The 22,924-nt window shown below is 36.5% G+C and overlaps 1 long non-coding RNA gene across 2 annotated transcripts in view; it reads right to left on the reverse strand.

The window, feature by feature from the left end:
* Window positions 1–22,924, reverse strand: part of LOC112836255 (uncharacterized) — a 1,106,139-nt gene that overhangs the window by 154,124 nt on the left and 929,091 nt on the right. For both annotated transcript variants that reach the window (XR_012374749.1, XR_012374748.1), the window contains one exon: window positions 16,365–16,403. This is a non-coding gene — a long non-coding RNA (uncharacterized lncRNA). The remainder of the gene's footprint in view (window positions 1–16,364; window positions 16,404–22,924) is intronic.

Here is a 22,924-nt window from a genome sequence, read left to right on the forward strand (position 1 = left end):
CCTGACATCTAATAGTAAAACTTATGAGTCTCAGAGACAAAGAGAAAATCCTGAAGCAGCTCAGGAGAAGAGATCTGTAACCTAGAATGGTAGAAATATTAGATTGGCAACAGACCTATCCACAGAGACCTGGCAGGCCACAAAACACTGGCATGATATCATCAAAGCTATAAACAAGAAAAATATGCAGCCAAGAATACTATATACAGCTAGATTGTCATTGAAAATAGAAGGAGAAATAAAAAGCTTCCAGGACAAACAAAAACTAAAGGAATTTGCAAACACGAAACCAGTCCACCAAGAAATATTGAAAGGGGTCCTCTAAGCAAAGAGAGAGCCTAAAAGCAGCATGGCTCAGAAAGGAACACAGACAATATACAGTCACAGTCACCTTACAGGCAATACAATGGCACTAAATTCATATCTTTCAATAGTTACTCTGAATGTAAATGGGCTAAATGCCCCAATCAAAAGACACAGGCTATCAGATTGGATTAAAAAACAAGACCCATCAATATGCTGTGTGCAAGAGAGTCATTTTATACTCAAAGACACCCCACATTGAAAGTGAGGAGGTGGTAAACCATTTACCATGCTAATGGACACCAAAAGAAAGCTGGGGTGTCAATCCTTATATCAGACAAACTAGATTTTAAAACAAAGACTGTAATAAGAGATGAGGAAGGAACTATATCCTACTTAAAGGGTCTACCAAACAAGAAGATCTAACAATTGTAAATATCTATGCCCTGAACATGGGAGCAGCCAATTTTATAAGGCAATTAATAACAAAATCAAAGAAACACATTGACAACAATAAAATAATAGTGGGGGAGTTTAACACCCCCCTGACTGAAATGGACAGATCATCAAAGCAAAAGATCAACAAGGAAATAAAGACTTTAAATGAAACATTGGACCAAATGGACTTCACAGTCATATTCAGAACAATCCATCCCAAAACAACAGAATACACGTTCTTCTCTAGTACCCATAGAACATTCTCCAGAATAGATCATATCCTTGGTGACAAATCGGTCTCAACCTGTACCAAAAGATTGGGATTATTCCCTGCATATTCTGAGACCACAATGCTTTGAAACTAGAACTCAATTACAAGAGGAATGTCGGAAAGAACTCAAATACATGGAGGCTAAAGAGCATCCTACTTAAGAATGAATGGGTCAACCAGGAAATTAAAGAAGAATTAAAAAAATTCATGGAAACCAATGAAAATGAAAACACAACTGTTCAAAATCTTTGGGATACAGCAAAGGCTGTCCTGAGAGGAAAGTATATAGCAATACAACTTTTCTCAAGAAACAAGAAAGGTCTCAAATACACAACCTAACCCTACACCTAAAAAAGCTGGAGAAAGAACAGCAAATAAAGCCTAAACCCAGCAAAAGAAGAGAAATAATAAAGATCAGAGCAGAAATCAATGAACTAGAAACCAAAAGAACAGTAGAACAGATCAACGAAACTAGGAGCTGGTTCTGTGAAAGAATTAAGAAGATTGATAAACCCCTGGCCAGACTCATCAAAAAGAAAAGAGAAAGGACCCAAATCAACAAAATCATGAATGATAGAGGAGAGATCACATCCAACACCAAAGAAATACAAAGAATTATAAGAACATATTATGAGCAACTCTATGCCAGCAAGTTAGATACCCTGGAAGAAATGGATGCATTCCTGGAGATGTATCAACTACCAAAATTGAAACAGGAAGAAATACAAAACCTGAACAGACCTATAACCAATAATGAAATTGAAGCAGTCATCAAAAATCTCCCAAGAAACAAAAACCCGGGACCAGATGTCCTCCCAGGGGAATTCTACCAAACATTTAAAGAAGAATTAATACCTATTCTCCTGAAACTGTTCCAAAAACTAGAAATGGAAGGAAAACTTCCAAACTCATTTTATGAGGCCACCATTACCTTGACCCAAAACCAGACAAAGACCCCATACAAAGGAGAATTACAGAGCAATATCCTTGATGAACATGGATGCAAAAATTATCACCAAAATCCTAGCCAATATGATCCAACAGTACATTAAAAGGATTATTCACCATGACCAAGTGAGATTTATCCCTGGGCTGCAAGGCTGGTTCAACATCCACAAATCAATCAACGTGATAAAATACATTAACAAAAGACAACAAGAATCATATGATCCTCTCAATAGATGCAGAAAAAGCATTTGACAAAGTACAGCATCCTTTCTTGATCAAAACTCTTCAGAGTAGAGGGATACAGGGTACATACCTCAATATCATAAAAGCCATCCCTGAAAAACCTACAGCGAATATCATTCTCAATGGGGAAAAGCTGACAGCTTTTCCCCTAAGGTCAGGAACGCGGCAGGGGTGTCCACTCTCACCGCTGCTATTCAACATAGTATTAGAAGTCCTAGCCACAGCAATCAGACAACAAAAAGATATCAAAGGCATCCAAATTGGCAAAGAGGAAGTCAAACTCTCACTCTTTGCAGATGATATGATACTCTATGTGGAAAACCCGAAAGAGTCCACCCCAAAACTCCTAGAACTCATACAGGATTTCAGTAAAGTAGCAGGATATAAAATCAGTGCACAGCAATCAGTGGCATTCCTATACACCAACAACAAGACAGAAGAGAGACAAATTAAGGAGTTGATCCCATTTTCAATTTCACCCAAAACCATAAGATACCTAGGAATAAATATAACCAAGGAAGCAAAGGATCTGTACTCCGAAAACTATAAAATACTCACAAAGAAATTGAAGAAGACACAAAGAAATGGAAAAATGTTCCATGCTCATGGATTGGAAGAACAAACATTGTGAAGATGTCATTGCTACCTAGAGCAATCTACACATTCAATGCAATCCCCATCAAAATACCATCCACTTTTTTCAAAGAAATGGAAGAAATAATCCTAAAATTTGTATGGAAACAGAGGAGACCCCGAATAGCTAGAGGGAGATTGAAAAAGAAAAGCAAAGCCGGGGGCATCACAATTCTGGACTTCCAGCTCTATTACAATGCTGTCATCCTCAAGACAGTATGGTACTGGCACAAAAACAGACACATAGATCAATGGAACAGAATAGAGAACCCAGAAATGACCCTGAGCTCTATGGTCAACTGATCTTTGACAAAGCAGGAAAAAATATCCAATGGAAAAATGACAGTCTCTTCAACAAATGGTGTTGGGAAAATTGGACAGCCACATGCAGAAGAATGAAACTGGACCATTTCCTTACACCACACACAAAAATAGACTCCAAATGGTTGAAAGACCTAAACGTGAGACAGGAGTCCATCACAATCCTAAAGGAAAACACTGGCAGCAACCTCTTTGACCTCAGCCGCAGCAACTTCTTCCTAGAAACATCACCAAAGGCAAGGGAAGCAAGGGCATAATGAACTATTGGGATTTCATCAAGATTAAAAGCTTTTGTACAACAAAAGAAACTATCATCAAAACCAAAAGACATCCGAAACAATGGGAGAAAATAGTTGCAAATGACATATCAGATAAAGGGCTAGTATCCAAAATCTATAAGGAACTTATCCAACTGAACAGCCAAAGAACAAATGATCCAATCAAGAAATGGGCAGAAGACATGAACAGACATTTTTCCAAAGAAGACATCCAAATGGCCAACAGGCACATGGAAAAGTGCTCAACATCGCTCGTCATCAGGGAAATACAAATCAAAACCTCAATGAGATACCACCTCACACCCGTCAGAATGGCTAAAATTAACAAGTCAGGAAATGACAGATTTGGCGGGGATGCGGAGAAAGGAGAACCCTCCTACACTGTTGGTGGGAATGCAAGCTGGTGCAGCCACTCTGGAAAACAGTATGGAGGTTCCTCAAACAGGTGAAAATAGAACTACCATATGATCCAGCAATTGCACTACTGGGTATTTACCACAAAGATACAAATGTAGGAATCCGAAGGGGAACGTGCACCCCAATGTTTATAGCAGCAATGTCCACAATATCCAAACTGTGGAAAGCATCAAGATGTCCATTAACAGATGAATGGATAAAGAATAAGTGGTACATATACACAATGGAATATTATGCAGCCATCAAAAGAAATGAGATCTTGCCATTTGCAACGACGTGGATGGAACTGGAGGGTGTTTTGCTGAGTGAAATATGTCAATCAGTGAAAGACATGTATCGTATGACCTCACTGATATGAGGAATTCTTAATCTCAGGAAACAAACTGGGGGTTGCTGGAGTGTTGAGGGGGTGGGAGGGAGGGGTTGGCTGGGTGATAGATATTGGGGAGGGTATGTTCTATGGCTGTGAATTGTGCAAGACTGTTGAATCACAGATCTGTACCTCTGAAACAAATAATACAATATATGTTAAAAAAAAAAAGAAGAAGAAGATAGCAGGAGGGGAAGAATGAAGCAGAGTAAGTTTGAGGGGGAGACGAACCATGAGAGACGATGGACTCTGAAAAACAAAATGAGGGTTCTAGAGGGGAGGAGCGTGGGGGGATATTTTAGCCTGGTGATGGGTACTGAAGAGGGCACATTCTATGTGGAGCACTGGGTGTTATGCACAAACAATGAATCATGGAACACTACATCAAAAGCTAATGATGTAATGTATGGTGATTAACATAACAATAAAAAAATTAAAAAAGAATAATATAAATATTAGTTCTCATTAGAAAAAAATACCATCCACTTTTTTCAAAGAAATGGAACAAATAATCCTAAAATTTTTATGGAACCAGAAAAGACCCTGAATAGCCAGAGGAATGTTGAAAAAGAAAAGCAAAGCTGGTGTCATCACAATTCCGTTCTTCCAGCTCTATTACAAAGCTGTCATCATCAAGACAGTATGGTACTGGCACAAAAACAAACACATATATCAGTGGAACAGAATCAAGAGACCAGAAACAGACCCTCAACTCTATGGTCAACTAAACTTTGACAAAGCACTAAAGAATGTCCAGTGAAAAAAAGACAGTCTCTTCAAAAAATGGTGTTGGGAAAATCGGACAGCCACATGCAGAAGAATGAAACTAGACCATTTCCTTACACCACACACAAAAATAGACTCAAATGGTTGAAAGACTTAAACGTGAGACAGGAGTCCATCAAAATCCCAAAGGAGAACACAGGCAGCAACCTCTTCAACCTCAGCTGCAGCAAATTCTTCCTAGAAACATCGCCAAAGGCAAGGCAAGCAAGGGCAAAAAGGAACTATTGGGATTTCATCAAGATAAAAAGCTTTTGCACAGCAAAAGAAACTATCATCAAAACCAAAAGACAACCGACAGAATGGGAGAAATTATTTGCAAATGACATATCAGATATAGGGCTAGTATCCAAACCCTATAAAAAACTTATCAGACTCAACACCCAAAGAATAAATAATCCAATCAATAAATGGGTAGAAGACATGAACAGACATTTTTCCAAAGAAGACATCCAAATGGCCAACAGACACATGAAAAAGTGCTCAACATCACTCGGCATCAAGGAAATCCAAATCAAGGCCTCAATGAGATACCACCTCACACCAGTCAGAATGGCTAAAATTAACAAGTCAGGAAATGACAGATGTTGGCGGGGATGCGGAGAAAGGGGAACCCTCCTACACTGTTGGTGGGAATGCAAGCTGGTACAACCACTCTGGAAAACAGTATGGAGGTCCCTCAAACAGTTGAAAATAGAGCTACCGTATGATCCAGCAACTGCACTACTGAGTATTTACCCCAAAATACAAATGTAGGGATCCGAAGTGGTACCTGCACCCCAATGTTTATAGCAGCAATGTCCACAATAGCCGAACTTTGGAAAGAGCCAAGATGTCCATCGACAGATGAATGGATAAAGAAGAAGTGGTATATATACACAATGGAATACTATGCAGCCATCAAAAGGAATGAGATCTTGCCATTTGCAACGACGTGGATGGAACTGGAGGGTGTTATTCTGAGTGAAATAAGTCAATCAGTGAACGACATGTATCATATGACCTCACTGATATGAGGAATTCTTAATCTCAGGAAACAAACTGAGGGTTTCTGTCGTGGTGGGGGGTTGAGGGAAGGGGTGGCTGGGTGATAGATATTGGGGAGGGTATGTGCTATGGTGTGCACTGTGAATTGTGCAATACTGTTGAATCACACATCTGTACCTCCAAAACAAATAATGTAATATATGTTAAGGAAATAAAAAAAAGAAGTTAGCAGGAGGGAAGAATGAAGGGGGTGAATCGGAGGGGGAGAGGAACCATGAGAGATGATGGACTCTGAAAACAAACTGAGGGTTCTAGAGTGGAGGGGCGTGGGGGATGGTTTATCCTGGTGATGGGTATTAAAGAGGGAACGTTCTGTGTGGAGCACTGGATATTATGCACAAACAATGAATCATGGCACAGTATATCAAAAACTAATGATGCAATGTATGGTGTTTAATCTAACAATAAAAAAAATTTAATGTGGAAAAAAAAGAAATTGAAGACAACACAAATACCTGGAAAAATATTTTGTGTTCATACATTGGAAGAATTAATATTGTTAGAATGTCCATACCAACCAGGGCAATCTACAGATTCAATGCAATCCTTATCAAAGATCTAATGACATTTTCCAAAGAAATAAAACAAACAATCCTAAAATTTGTATGGTACCACAAAAAAACAGAAATGGTCAAGCAATCTTAAGTCAAAGAGCAAAGCTGGAAGCATCACACTACCTGATTTCAAACTGTATTACAAATCTTTACCAATCAAAACAGCATGATAGTCACATAAAAATAAACACATAGATCAATGGAACAGCATAAATAATCCAGAAGTAAACACATGCATATATGGTCAATCAATTTATGACAAAGAAGCCAATTCTATACTGTGGGGAAATGGTGTCTTTTAAAAACCATTAAATGATGTTGGGAAAACTGGACAGCAACATGTAATAGAATTCAAAGACAAAAAAAAAAAAAGAAAAGAATAACCCTGTACCACTACCTTTCATCATGCACTCAAAATGGATTAAAGACTCAAATATACAACCTGAAACCATAAAATCCCTGGAAGAAAACATAGGTGGTAAGCCCCTTGACATCATTCTTGGTGATGACTTTTGATTTAACACCAAAAGCAAAAGCAACAAAAGCAAATGTACATACATGACACTCTATGAAACTAAAAAGCTTTAGCACAGTAAAGGAAATCACAATCCACCAAATGAGAGAAAATAATTGCAAATCATATATCTGATAAGGGTTAATATCTAAATTATATAAAGAACTCATACAACTCAATAGCAAAACAAGCAACCCAATTTAAAAATATGGGCCAAGAACCTGAGTTGACAGTTTTCCAAAGACGACATACAGATGGCCAACAGGTAAATGAAAAAGTACTCAACATAACTAATCATCAGGGAAATGCAAATCAAAACCACAAAGAGATACCACTTCATACCTGTTAGAATGGCTATTGTAAAAAGATAAGAAATACCAGGTATTGGCAAGGACATGGAGAAAAGGGAACTTTTGTGCACTGCTGGTGGGAATATAAATTGGTACAGCCATTATGGAGTTTCCTGAAAAATTTAAAAACCCAAACTACCATATGAACTACCATATAATCCAGCAATTCCACTTCTGATTATTTATCTAAAAAATGAAAACACTATGTTGGAGAAATATCTGCACCCTTAGTTGATAACAGCATTATTTACAATAGCCAAGGTATGTGAACAACCTAAGTGTCCATCAATGGACATCTATAATGTCCATAGATGAAAATGTGGTATATATACACAATAGAATACTATTCAGCCAAAAAAAGAGGCAGTCCTGCGATTTGCAACAAAATGGATAAACCTTGAGGGCATTAGGCTAAGTAAAATAAGTCAGACGGAAAAAGAAATACCATATGATCTCATTCAGATATGAAATCTTAAAAAAACTGAGTTCATAGATACAGAGAATAGACTGGTGGTTGCTAGAGGTGGAGCAGAGGTAGTAAAATGGGTGAAGGAGGTCAAAAGATTCAAACTTCCAGTTATAAAATAAATCACAGGAATATTATATATAGAATGGTTACTATAGTTAATACTGTATTGCATATTGTAAAATTGCTGAGAATAAATCATAAAAGTTCTCATCAAAAGAAAAAGAATTTCTAAGTATGTATGGTGACAGATGTAAATTAAACTTATTGTGATGATCACTTTGTAATGTATACAAATGCCAAATTATTATGTTGTACATAACTACATAGCTATCTAAGTATGAAACATGACTTATTTGATTTGGCGGAGTTCTAGGTTAGAAAAAATCCTACAATATGATTTATGAACCACTTGTACATCATCATTGTTGTGTCGTATAATACCAAGAACTGTTCCAGAATTAAGATTCTATTATCTTTCTCAGAAATCTCCTTGGTTTTATCCATTTAACCTTACACCAAAAACATCCTCACTCTCAGAGATCCACATGAGAACACTGCCATTTCCATACACATGTACCAAGACTCTACATTCCATATGTAAGAACCAGTACACATGTCTAGGTTATAATGGATATCTCAGAAGCAAGGATAGAGACTGAAGTGGAATTCTTATTCTGGAGTAGGTAGCCATTGGCAGTACAATGTAAAATCCTCCATATTTATGCCGGTTAGCATAGTCCCATTCCCCTAAAGCTCACCCACCTTGCCACTCACTACTATTCATTATCTATGCACTCAGTATCTAATGCTATGATATTCCTTAAGCATTTTTAAAACTTCACTGTAATTGTCTATATGGTCTATTGTAAAATTTTACTTAATAAAAAGCATATTAAAAAAAGATCAAATATAAATTCAAAGCAATTTTGGTGGCTGTGGCAAAAAGCAAACTATGTACATGTCAAAAACACAAATGCATATGTATGACATCATACATGGCTGAAAATTAATGGTCATTGGAGATACTGCTTTCTTTTCTTTTTTAAAATTTTATTTATTTATTTGAGAAAGAGAGAGAGAGACAGCACAAGCAGCGGGAAGAGGCAGAGGGAGAAGCAGGCTCCCTGCTGAGCAGGGAGCCCAAAGTGGGGCTCAATCCCAGGACCCTGGGATCATGACCTAAACCAAAGGCATATGCTTAACCTACTGAGCCACCCAGGGGCCTGGGGATACGGCTTTCAGTGTTATTAACAGAACTACATTATTTGGTAGAAAGAATATTCAAAGGAATAAATAGGGTGCCTGGGTGGCTCAGTTGGTTAAGCTACTGCCTTTGGCTCGGGTCATGATCCTGGAGTCCCGGGATCGAGTCCCGCACCAGGCTCCCTGCTCAGCAAGGAGCCTGCTTCTCCCTCTGACCCTCTTCCCTCTCGTGCTCTCTATCTCTCATTCTCTCTCTCTCAAATAAATAAATAAAATCTTTAAAAAAATAAAGAAATAAATAAAATACATATTTGAGGACTAATTCATCTAATCGAAATAGTGAGATATAGACAAAGTAGTACATTCTATATCAATGAAACAATAGAACAGGGAAAAGGTATGTATTTGACAGTGAATCAATACATGACAAACAAAAGCATGTAAGGTCTATGCTTACATTTTTTTCAGGAAAATTAAACATTGTATAATATTGCCTTTCTTTAACCTCATTTTTATTATCTTTTCATGTTTCATTGTTCCTCCTCTATTTCTGAAATTATGAAAGATATCTCCTACCATATATCTCCCACTAAAAATAAAACCAATTTAGCAATAGCTAGAAAATAGTAATGACACATGCAAAGACCCTTTCATATGCCTCAATATACTTATGGGAAACTTTTCAAAGTATCTTTTTCGAATACAACAGTTTACATTGCAGGAGTGTTTTTCAGGTTAGGACAAAGTGGAAATGATTGTCCTAGCATCTCTCACAAGAAAAGGGAGGGGGATGAGAAATCAACAGGGCATCAGCTACAAATCATAGAGCATCCCTGGTATCACATGATATTTGTTGGACAGTAAGTCCAGTGTTCTGAGTACTCCAAATAGAGGAAGTAACATGTGAGCACAGAGAATAATAAACATGGAGTTTTTAAATAAATATATATTTAAAAAAACTAATAAGGTAGTATTTCTATTTTGGTGAACATCTGGAGAAGTACTGCTTGACTTAAGACAGCAGGCAAAAAATCAAGCAGGAGACACTTATGCTTGTGCACACTTGTGCTTAATTAACCACAAAATATTCTTTCAATGTATTAGTACTAAGATAGAGAAGATAATGCCAGTAGATTTATTAGAATCATTATTTAAATTGTTTTCATAAAAGCATTTATTAATATTCTATGTCAGATGAGAGTGCCTGGGAAGTAGATAAGCTACTTTCCTCTAAAAGGACACTTACCCATGTAGTCTGATTATTGACTCTAGAAGAGTCGAACTAAGGATTGTTTTTGCAAGTATGTGAGTCCTATGCCACTCTGAGGAGCTAACTACTAATATGAAATAAATTTGCTTAGTGCTAAGGAAATATGTTTAAAAACTAATAGTCTCCCAAAAATGGAATGTGCTGTCTTACGAAGATCTCCTGAACTCCATCCTGAGGTGGAATTGAGAGGAACAAGCAGAAATAAGGTTAATAGAAATTGTTGAAAGGATGTAACACCAAAGTCAGACTGAATTCCAGATGTAATAACTCTGATTCGTAATAAATGGTATAGAGGTAAATTTTAATGCCCCACAGTGATTTTAGAGGCTATTAATGATTGGCATTGAAATACTTCAAGAGGCATAATTTGTTGTGCTCACTTCCATGGTAGTACATTTAAATTCTTTCAGTTCCTGGTAATTGTATACAATTATTTTTGATCTCCAGTCCTGTGTGTGAAGAAGAGGGGTTATGTTTAATTAATTAGCTGTTGTAGAAATGTTGCTGGAGGGCATGTTAGTGGCATTTAAATGAGTACATCTCTTAAAAAGTAAAAATGAGAAAGGATATGGAGACCTCCACTATAAAAGGTAAAAAAAAAAAAGAATAAGACATAAGAGGGGGTGTTGTTTTAGGTCATTCTGAAAAAATGAAGTGCTGAATATAGATTACTCTGAGCACCACACCTCAATAGAATTATCTAAGATATGGAGAATCTTTTTAACTTAAGAAAAAGGAAAGCATTGTTATATGGTCTTTCTATCCCTAATGCCAGATAACATTAAAGAACTAAAAGTATTATTACAAGAAAGTTGATCATCCTTCCACTGAATATGTACCATTTCAAAATTAGATATATGCCTTATATTTTTCCCTACTTCATGTTGTTTGGTTCATCTAAAGATATTTGTTAAGGAAATAATAGCTGATTTTTATTAAATATTTTAGTACACATCTCCCAAGACTATTATTTGGACGCCTGTGTTACCTACTTTGTCGAGCAAAGATTACTTGGTGACAGGAGAAAACTATTTTAAAGTAAAAAATAATTGTCAAAATATACCTTTAGAAACAGACTCCAGATTTTAGAATTACCCAAACACTACAATGCCCATTTTCCCAGAACAATTTGATTAGTTTGGGCAGACTTTTTGTTGCTATAACGAAACCAAATAAAAAACAAAACAGAAACAAACAAAGAAAAAAAACTAAAACACATCAAAACATCTTCAGTGGCTTAAGACAAAATAGCGCTTTCTGGTCTTCTCAGTTGGCTGTGGAACTGAAGGACTTGACACAGCAACTGTCTTTCATCGGTGAGTCAAGGATTCAGGATGATCTACTCTTATGGCCCCATTATTTCAAGCTGATACCTCTTGTGCAGAAGCAGAGAGGCTAGAAAAGCACATTCCCACTGTTCCTTAGCTAGAAGTAACCCCATGGCCCCACCAAACTGGAAGGTGGTAATATAATCTCCTTCAGGCTCAAAAGTAAAAGGAAATCCAGATATTGATATGCACTAGCAACATTTCTCACACTATCCTCATGGTCCCAATAATCTGCTACCCCAGCAAGGTAAAGGGAAACAATGCAAGGCCTAAAACAAAAGCTCAGAATTTTAAACAATATCAGTTTTCAAAAAGAAAAAAAAATAAGTAAAAGCAGCATAATTATATGGAACACATAAAATGATGATCCCTGAAGTCAGGGTCATGTCATATTGTTATTCTATCACTCAACCTCTATCAGACTGTTTGCATAAATAAGTTACTCAGTAAACTGTGAGGGGATGCAGGGAGAAATGAACTGGCGTGAGTATGAATCCTTTCTTTGGTCTCTGACCATATGATTTTTGTTCGCTTCATGAAAATTCACATCAGGATAGCATACTAATAGTAAACAATTTTAGTAAGAGTATATTGCTTTAAAATTTACAGTGCTCTGGGTATTTGGTGTCTATTGTGATTCCATATTAATTTTAGGACTGTCTTCTATTTCTTTGAATAATGTCATTGGAATTCAGACAGGGATTAAAAAAAAATTTACAGAGTATTTTGATATACTAATTCAAACTTATGAGTAGACATATGTGTGTGGTTTTTCCCTTCAGTTTTCACATACAACCTAAGAAACTCACAAAACATACAATATTTTAACACCAAACATTTCATTTTCAAGGGGTGGGGGTACTTTACATCATCAAGATATTTTGGCATATGTCCAAGAAATATTTTTAAACACTCTATATTGAAGACAGCACTCAATTCCTGGAAGATGCAGTACTGCAGTTGAATAATTTATATTACTTCAAAGAAATTCCAAGACTAATGCTAAGCACATGAGTGTAATTTGCAGGTTGCCTGTAATACTGTTAAAAAAAAATTCAGGATGGCCAAATTTACATAAAATTTACATTAAAACCTGAGAACATGAATGAGAGAATAAAGTATCCATTAATCACCATTGTCCAAATACAGAAAGATCATGTGGGTTTCCACAGATTCTGCTTTTGTTATTAATGACACAGGTATATGTATGCATATTTCTATCATATACATGTACATATTTATGATAGATTTCTATCATATATATGATAAAAAAGATACACACACGCACACACACAATTTGGGCACAGTCTGTAACAATTTTTCCCCCTTGGACTTAAAATAGGCAAGCTTTTTGTCTTCTCAAGTAACTGCAAGTACAAAGATTAAATCTCTTTTTAACCACTTATGTATCAACTTTCTAAAGACCACAGATCAGGATTATTACTCCAATACATGTAGAATTAGGTTTTATTAAAAGCTTACTGGGATAAGCTTTCTTTGGGAAGGCATATCAGTGGAGTCTTTGGAGTCCTAGGAATAAATTGAAATCTCAGTATCTTAATTTACTAAATGATTACACATGAAGTAATTAACCTCACTAACCCTTAGTATTCTTAGCTCTAAAATGGTGGCCAAAATGTATGACTCAAAGTATGATTGGAAGGTTCAAATAAGGCTACATAGAAAAAGCACCTAGCCTAACACCTGATTTACAATGAATGCTTAAAAATATGAATTCCCTTCAACCGTACATAATTGTGCATATGTTATTATTCTGACCTCTTAAAAGGTCCAAACTCCAGGTGCAGAAAGTAAAATTTATGAATTGGAACAGATTGCTGCAATTGCACACACAGATATGAAATTCAGTGAATTGTAAGAATTAAACACATTATCTCATATAAATGAAAAAATGCTGTGATATGATTTTCTGTAAATATGTTCAACTTCAGTGTAGGCAATGTTAGTTCTTCTATATTGAAGTGAATTTTTATTGCTGACATTTAGTTCCAGAGTAAATATTATTTTTAGTTTGAGAGTTATCATAATTGAATAGAGTATATTTTAATCTATTTATTCTGTAATAGTTTGCATATTATCATTTACATTTCAGCACTATTTTGATTTGAATTTTACATTTATTTTCTTTTCTTTGAATTATTCTTAAAAAGATTTTCTAGAATGAATTATATGATGCAGAATTTGTTTCAGGTAATACTATTAATCATCCTCCATGTTCATATCACTTCCCTTTGAAAATCATAATTGGATAGAAGCAAACAATTGTAGAAATTAAATTTTAGGTTTGGTCTTTATAAGTGTAGGTGAGATTAAATAAGTTAGTCAATTGAAAATATTTCTTGTAAAACTAGGAAACACAGAGAAATACATTAGGTAAGTCATAGTAAACAACACAAAATGGCAGTGTTACCTCATTTAAAAGCTTGCAAAATTTCTGAGTAGAAAATACATAACAAAAGAACCTTAGAGCATTATGACACTATAAAGTAAAAGTACTGAAATTTGTGATCCTGAAAATAAAGAGTTTGGAGAGGGAAGATCAAACTACAATATTTTTAAAAATGAAGACTCCTGGCAGAAAATGGGAGTTGAACTATACATTGAGGGATGAATAGAAAGCAGGTGTATGGGCAGATAGGGAAGGTCACTCTGCTCACAGAAGCAGAAATGGTGACAATGGGGGATGAGAGAGGAAAGAACTGGGCCATGTGACCAGCTCTGAGTTTCCTGGCTTGTACTCAAGGAACATTGCTTTTCAATAAGTGTGGCAGAACTCCATTATATCTTACACAGCAGATTATGGGGGGATAAAAACACTTATAGGAAACACAGTTGTTTTAGAATGAATCATCAATCTATCGTGTGAGACATGGATTAGAAATGAGATGAATTACAAAGTAGAAGAAAACCCAGATGATAATGAGTTGTGATGATCAGAATTGGGAAGAACACACTGCCAATTTAAGTAGGAAAGAAACTTCAAGTTTCTGTTGCTCCTATTTATGGCTAAATATGGAACCCTGAGTTTGTTTGGGAGCATTTTCAACATAACCCTATCCAAAAGTAATGCCATATCCTACTCATGCGTAGGAAAAGTCTGCATGATAAAGAGAACTAGGTCTCCTTTGTAGGCTAGGTAAAATTCTATCAGACTATTATAATGTTAATCTATTTTACACTTAAATGGCTGGACTCAAATATAAGGAACTCCAAAGTGGATTCTGCTGGAAGCGATGTGGGTCTGCAAAATACACTGGAGGGTTGGTACTGAGAAAAGAACTGAGAATGCCATTCCCTTTGCGGATGCGTATACAGTGGTTTCAGGAGCAGTAAGACCTGATACAAGTTTAAGTTTCCCTTTTTTGTGCTCTTATTGGGCTAGCTTAACCTTAAGTCTTCAGTAGTAGTTTTTAAATATGACAGTTTACTCTGTTACTGTTTGACAGGAGATATAGACTGGGATAGACTGAAGTTGCACAGAAAAGTCATGAGAAGATGGCCAGAAGGTACTAGTTGAGAATCCATAAAAAGTATTTGGGAGCAAGAGGTAATGCACAACAAAAAGACGTGCTGAACTCTCACCACCCTCCTGTTCTAACCAAGCAATAACCGGTTATTACTATAGAATGGCGTGTAAGATAGTACTCCTGCAATCTGTCAAGATGGAATTTCATATTTCTCTCAGCTGTGTATTATAGAAAAGGTGACTCTAGAAATTAAAAAAAAAAATGGGACTCCCAGTCTACACGAGAATAAAAATCCAAGATGGAGTATTCTTTAGAAAAGTAAGCAAGAGAATGTGAAATAAAATGTTTTATTTCTTGCAGAGAATCTTGCAGAGATTCAGAACATAGTAGGACCCCAACATATGAATTTGAATGTTATCAAACTTTCAATAATATTTGGAGAAAAATAAAAGGAGTGGGTAGATTCTAAGATGAATAAAAAGCTGTTGTTTGTAAAAATACAATTTAAGAGAAAAAACTTCTACCTTATCATCTCATCTTTTTAATTAAACAATATACCTTTCCCATGTCTATGTACCAGGCAAATGCTATAAGAAATTTAAGAGTTGCCATGTGAAAAGAGCAGTGGCTTCAGTGTGTTTCTAGTTTTATATTCTGTAAACTTTAATACCAACGTAGCAATGAAAACAATTTTTATAATCCAGTTATCATACTCAGCCCCCATGGTTTTTATTCAAGATACAACTGTTGCATCTGATATTAAAAGAAAAATTTTCCAATTGATACTTTCTTTTACCTGAATAATCCTCTTTTCTCTCTCAGATTCTTTTCATGGTAAATTTTGTTTCCTTAACGAACAAATGCTACCACTCTTTGGAATAATTTCCTGACCCATGAAGTTGAATCTGGAAGTAGTATCTGGACTTATCTGATCATTTTACATGTGCTAAGATATAACTGACCTTTTATTTGCCTTCTGAGATTCAACTGCAAATGATGGAAATGAGGGGAGAATTAAGAAAAATGATTAAGCCTGAGAGAAGAAAAAAACAAGAGCAAAAACAAACATATCCTCCAAAGATTTGTGGCAAATAAAACAAAAATATTGATAATACTACATCAATAAAATGTCTTACCAGATACTTGAAGTCACCAGATGATCCAGGAATCCAAGCCTAATAATAAGAAGAAGAAGGGGGAGGGGGGGAGATGGGTTAGTTTTCTTTTTAAAAAATAAACAAAAGCAAAAATGAACTTTTGGGACTTCATCAAGATAAAAAGCTTCTGCACAGCAAAGGAAACAGTCAACAAAACAGAGGCAACCCACAGAATGGGAGAAGATATTTGCAAATGTCACTACAGACAAAGCACTGATTTCCAAGATCTATAAAGAACTTCTCAAACTCAACACCCAAAAAACAAATAATCAAGTCAAAAAATGGGCAGAAGACATGAACAGACACTTCTCAAAAGAGGACATACAAATGGCTAACAGACACATGAAAAAATATTCATCATCATTAGCCATTAGGGAAATTCAAATCAAAACCACATTGAGATACCACCTTACACCACTTAGAATGGCAAAAATTGACAAGGCAAGAAACAACAAATGTTGGAGAGGTTGTGAAGAAAGGGGAACACTCTTACACTGTTGGTGGGAATACAAGCTTGTACAGCCACTTTGGAAAACAGCTCCACTGCATGGAGCACTGTTTTGTTTTGTTTTGTTTTTTTTTGGAACTCCGGAAATGATTTATTTTTTTTTATTGTTATGTTATGTTAATCACCATACATTACATCATTAGTTTTTGATGTAGTGTTCCATGATTCATTGTTTGCGTATAACACTCAATGCTCCATGCAGAACGTGCCCTCCTTAATACCCATCACCAGGTTAATTCATCCCCCACCCCCCTCCCCTATAGAACCTTCAGTTTGTTTTTCAGAGTCCATAGTCTCTCATGGTTCGTCTCCCCCTCCAATAACCCCTCCCTTCATTCTTCCCCTCCTGCTATCTTCTTCCTTTTTTGATTTTGTAAACATATAATGTAGTATTTGTTTCAGAGGTACAGGTCTGTGATTCAACAGTCTTACACAATTCACAGCGTTCACCATAGCACATACCCTCCCCAGTGTCTATCACCGAGCCATCCCATCCCTCCCACCCCTCACCACTGGGTGCTATAGGGAAACAATGAATGGTGGATCACTACATCAAAAACTAATGATGTGGGGCACCTGGGTGGCTCGGTCATTAAAGCCTCTGCCTTTGGCTCAGGTCATGATCCCAGGGCCTGGGATCAAGCCCCGCATTGGGCTCCCTGCTCTGCGGGAAGCCTGCTTTTCCCTCTCCCACTCCCCCTGCTTGTGTTCCCTCTCTTGCTGTGTCTCTCTCTGTCAAATAAATAAATAAAATCTTAAAAGAAAAAGCTAATGATGTAATGTATGGTGATTAACATAAAATAAAAAACTAATGATGTATGGTGACTAATATAACATAATAAAATTAAATTTAAAAATAAATAAAATACACATACAATAAAATTTTATAATTCTACAAAATCATCACAAGTATTATAGACTGATGAGAATACTTTAGGAAATCATTTTCATAGATGAAAATGTTTTTCACTTAAATTAATATGTTTATTTGATTTCCTATTATGCCATTAAAACAAAGAAAGGGAATACAGTCTTGCTCCTAAAACCATATTTCCAATTACTCAGGTGACCATAATAGTTATTCAGTTTTATTCTTTAAGTTCTCAGTGGAAGAGGGGAATATCATTATTAAATGTACTTGAGATTCTCTATTTATTACTTGCATTCAATTTTCCTATGGGTGAGGCAAACCAGTGCTTCATTTTTAAAAGCTTTTCTAATTTTTCTGCCTTTGCTAGCTATCAGAGAGCAATTAGTTTGGGCTTTGATTCATTTTTGAAAAGTAAATCCATGGAAGATATTATAATGATAAAAATAAGAGTTTTAATTACCAAATTATATTGAAATGCAGCTTCTATTTTTTAAAGGTTTTTGAAGTTCAAATGAAAGACAATATCGAACAGCAGAAATCCCCAAGAGAAGACCTAGCACCTGCCACGGGATGCAGAGGTTTTATAAATGTTGTCTTGTGTAAAGGCAATGGCAAACATTGTGAGGCCTTTTGTAAATATGCCTGTCTTTCTCTGTGTTTGAGCAGAAATATTGAACTTCTAACCATTATTATTATAAAATAAAGGGTTTTTTTTAAACATTTGACGATCACCTTTTCTTTTTGCCTTGGGAATCAAGTTTGAAATTACGTATTTTATGAGTGTTGAAACACCTATCTTCCTTTGAAAGAGAATGGAAAATACAATAAACGAAGAAAAAGAATTGACACTATGTCTAGGGTTTTGTATGTATTGAGTGTGTGACTTCCTCCTTATTCTCAGAGCATTTAAATTAGGTTCTCTGGTCAGAATTATATCTATAATGTTGGATCACTAATGTAACAAATCACCCAGAATAAGTCAATTAAAAATTCCTTCTCTAGGACCTAGAATCAGTTGAGAAGACCGGCACTTCACTTGAGAGGAGCAAGTAATGGATCTTGTAGTATTATGAGAGAGTTCCTTGAATTCCTTAGCCTGCCTTCACAGGTGTAAAGTGGATACTGTTTCCTGGAAGCTTCTGTTCTAGGATCTTAGTCCCAAGTCTAAGAGCCAATTTTCATTCCTTTTCATATTTAAGTTATTTGTTGTCAGTTGAAAACCACACAAGAAACTTGCAAAAGTACAAATGTATAAAGCTCAATAAATTATCACAAAGTAAACACTCATGTAATCACCACAGAGATCAAGAACAAGAACATGGCTAACACTAGAAACCCACAGCTTTTGGTCACAGTGTGATTATGTTTATACACACATATACACAGACATACACACAGCATATATGTATAATATATATTCACTTATTTATACACACAAATACATACACATAGTATACACAGACATATATGTACACAGCATACACACACACACACACAGTTTGAACCTACTTGATTATTTCTTGTGGGCCTTGCTGAAGCACAGGTTCAAATGAAAATACAAACCATCTGAGGCAACACAGATGCAAATGCGGAAACTTGTGGAAGTGCAGCACAGACACCACATATTCATAATAAATATGCAAGATATACGCATTCTGCATTGCCAGAGAGGGTCAGCCCTTTGAACAGATCATGTAATATCATTGAACACATTGTGTATTGTAATCTCAATAAACTATCTATGATATATATCTATATATGTTTCCAGAGTTTTTGTTCATCCTATAGTTTTATTTTGCCTTAGTTTTGAACTTTATATAATTGGAAAAAAAAAAACACTACCTTTTCTTCTATGTCTTTCAAGTTTCTTTCCCTTAGCACCACACTTGTGAAATTCACCTGTCTTGTGGCTTGTAGCTGCCGTTAGTTTGCATTACTCTGTAATATACTGTTGGACAAATATTTCACGATCTATATATTCAATCCTCTTTTGACAGATATATATTTTATACTTTTTAGTTATTATGAATAATTCTCTGAGCATCATTTTAAAACATGCATTTATGTTGGATAATTCCTAGGAGTAAATTACTATGTCAGAAAATGTGCATATGTCCTTACTTTAGAAGATCTTGCCAAATAGTGTATGAGAGTTGCTATTGTTTCACAAATTCATCTGAAAATGGTTATTCTGCTTGATTTAGGTCATTAGTTTACTGTGTAGTAGAATGTAATTTTACATTTCCTTGATTATTAATGAGTTTCGGTGCATTTTCATGTATTAGTCATGTATGTATGTGTTTGCTTATATACACTAAGGAGATATTTTCAATTTCTTTCCATTTCCTGTGGGTTGTCTTCTCCATATTAATTTGTAGAAATGTTTTATGTCTTCTAGTTATGAGCCCTTTGCCGGCTATATGTGGTGAAAATACATTTCCCATTCATGGCTCACACTTCTACTCACTTATTGTGACTTTTGTTGAACATTAATTCTTAATTTCACTACAGTCAAATTTAACAATCTATTTTTATTTATTTTTTGTCCTGTTTATTGCACAAAATGATCATATGTATTCTCTATTTTGTCCTGAAAGTTTTTTTTTAAAGATTTATTTATTTATTTATTTGAAAGAGAGAGAGAATGAGAGATAGAGAGCACGAGAGGGAAGAGGGTCAGAGGGAGAAGCAGACTCCCTGCTGAGCAAGGGAGCCCGTTGTGGGACTCGATCCCAGGACTCCAGGATCATGACCTGAGCCAAAGGCAGTCGCTTAACCAACTGAGCCACCCAGGCGCCCTGTCCTGAAAGTTTTGTTGTGTTATGATTCTTTTCTATCTTGCATATAATAAAAAAAACCTATCTGAAATTAATGTTTGCTCATTGTGAGTTGGGGAACAGTTTCATTATTTTACAAATTGATCCAACAAATTTATTGAAAATATCTTAACTTTTTTTACTGCTCTACAATGCTAGTTTTGTCATAAATTAAGTGCCCATAGATGCTTGGCTTTATTCTAGATGGCAATGCATTGCATTTAACTATTTGTCTACCTCACACCATTTCACATAATGTAATGTTATAATATACCTTGGTGTCTGGTAGAGCAGGCACTTCTACCATTCCTTAAGAGCTTGCTAACCTTGAGGGGGTGAAGCAAGATGGCGGAGGAGTAGGAGACCTGGATTTCGTCTGGTCTGGGGAATTCAGCTGAATAGGGATCAAACCATTCTGAACACATACGAACTCAACAGGAGACTGAAGAAGAGAGTAGCAACAACTCTCTGAACAGAGAAGCGACCACTTACTGGAAGGTAAGACTTGCAGAGAAGTGAATCCGAGGAGATATTTGGGAGGATAGACGGCGGGGGAGGGGCCCTCCGCCGGCCGCTTCTGGCAAGTGCTAGAGCCGCGGAGCACAAAATCAGAACTTTTAGAAGCCGGTTCCGCTGAGAGACGTCACTCCAGTGGCTAAGCGGGGGGTGGAACCCTCGCGGGACAGTGTGGTCTCAGGACCCTCGGGATCACAGAAAGACCAGGGGTGCCTGAGTGCAGCAGAGCTCCCAGGTATCGGAGCGGGGAAGCCGGCTGCAGAGACAGAGCCGAGGCGCGGGCTCTCAGCTCGGGGTTGCCATAAACTGTGATCTGCGGCCCAGTCGGGCCACTGCTCCTCCAGCAGGGACCCAACAAGCTGCAGATCCGGGGATAATCCCCTCCCTCCCCAGGGAGGAGTGGTGCAGAAGCGCACCGCAGGGATCTGCTGCGTTTGGAGACTCCACACAGCGTCGAGTGCCAGAGATAGAAACACTCGGTCACAGGCCGGGTGAACACGCAGTGTGGCCGGAGACCAGGGAGACGGGAGTGATTGCTTTTCTCTGGGGGTGCACTGAGAAGAGGGGCCCCAAGTTCTCAGCTCCTCCAAGTGGAGACTGGGAGGCCACCATTTTCACCCTGGTCCTCCAAAGCTGTACCAGAGCTTGCAGGGAACAAAAGCTCCTGAGAGCAAACCCGAGCAGCTGGCTTAGCCCGGACCGACAAGGGTGGGGCAATTCCGCCTCTGGCAAAGACATTTGGGAACCACGGCAACAGGCCCCTCCCCCAGAAGATCAGCATGAACAGCCAGCAAGCCAAGACCAAGTTTACCGATCAAGGAGAACAGGAGAACTCCAGCGCTAGGGGAATACTGCACATAGAATTCATGGCTTTTTTTTACCATGATCCATTAGTTTTTCAAAGTTAATTTTTTTAACTGTTTTTTTTAATTTTTCTTTTTCCCTTTTTCAACCAAGATCTTATCAATCCCTTTTTTTAAAAAAACATTTTTTATTTTTCATTTTTAGAGTAATATTTTATCCCTTCATAGTAGTTACCCTTATTTTTGGCATATATATATATAAATTGTTCTCTCTTAAAATTTTGAGATACAATTTCTTCTAACAGATCAAAATATACCCTAAATCACTAGTGTATGGCTTTGTTCTAGTCTCCTACCTGATCACATTCTCTACCCTTTTTTTTCTTTCGTTTTTCTTTTTCTTTTTCTTTTTTTAAATCTTCTTCTTTCTTTTTTCAAACAACTTCTTAACTAATCAATCCCTTTTATAAAATCTTTTATAATTTTCATCTTCACAGTCATCTTCCATCCCTTCATTGTATCAACCCTTATTTATACATATATAAGTCGTTCTTCCTTTAAAATTTTAGGAGACACTTTTTTCTAACAGACCAATATACGCCCAAAATCTAGAGTGTTGCACTGATCTATGCACTAGCCTGATCATATTTGATCATATTCTGTTTTTTAGTATTGTTCTTTTTTTGTTTTTATCTTTTTCATTTTGTTTTTTTTTTCTTTCTTTTCTCTTTCTTTTCTCTTTCTTTTCTCTTTCTTTCCCTTTCTTTTCCCCTGGTTTCAGGTCTTTTCTGATTTGTTTAGAGTATATTTGCTGGGGACGTTGTTAACATGGTAGCATTTTGTTCTCATTCATCTATTCTCCTCTGAACAAAATGACAAGACGAAAAAAATCACCTCAGCAAAAAGAACAAGAGGTAGTACCGTCAGCCAGGGGCCTACTCAATACGGACATTAGTACGATGTCAGACCTAGACTTCAGAATCATGACTTTAAAGATACTAGCTGGGCTTGAAAAAAGCATGGAA

Source organism: Callorhinus ursinus, unplaced genomic scaffold, assembly GCF_003265705.2.
Source record: "Callorhinus ursinus isolate GAN/ISIS: 27379988/994484 unplaced genomic scaffold, GSC_fseal_2.0 scaffold39, whole genome shotgun sequence".
In the NCBI taxonomy this organism is placed as follows: domain Eukaryota; kingdom Metazoa; phylum Chordata; class Mammalia; order Carnivora; family Otariidae; genus Callorhinus; species Callorhinus ursinus.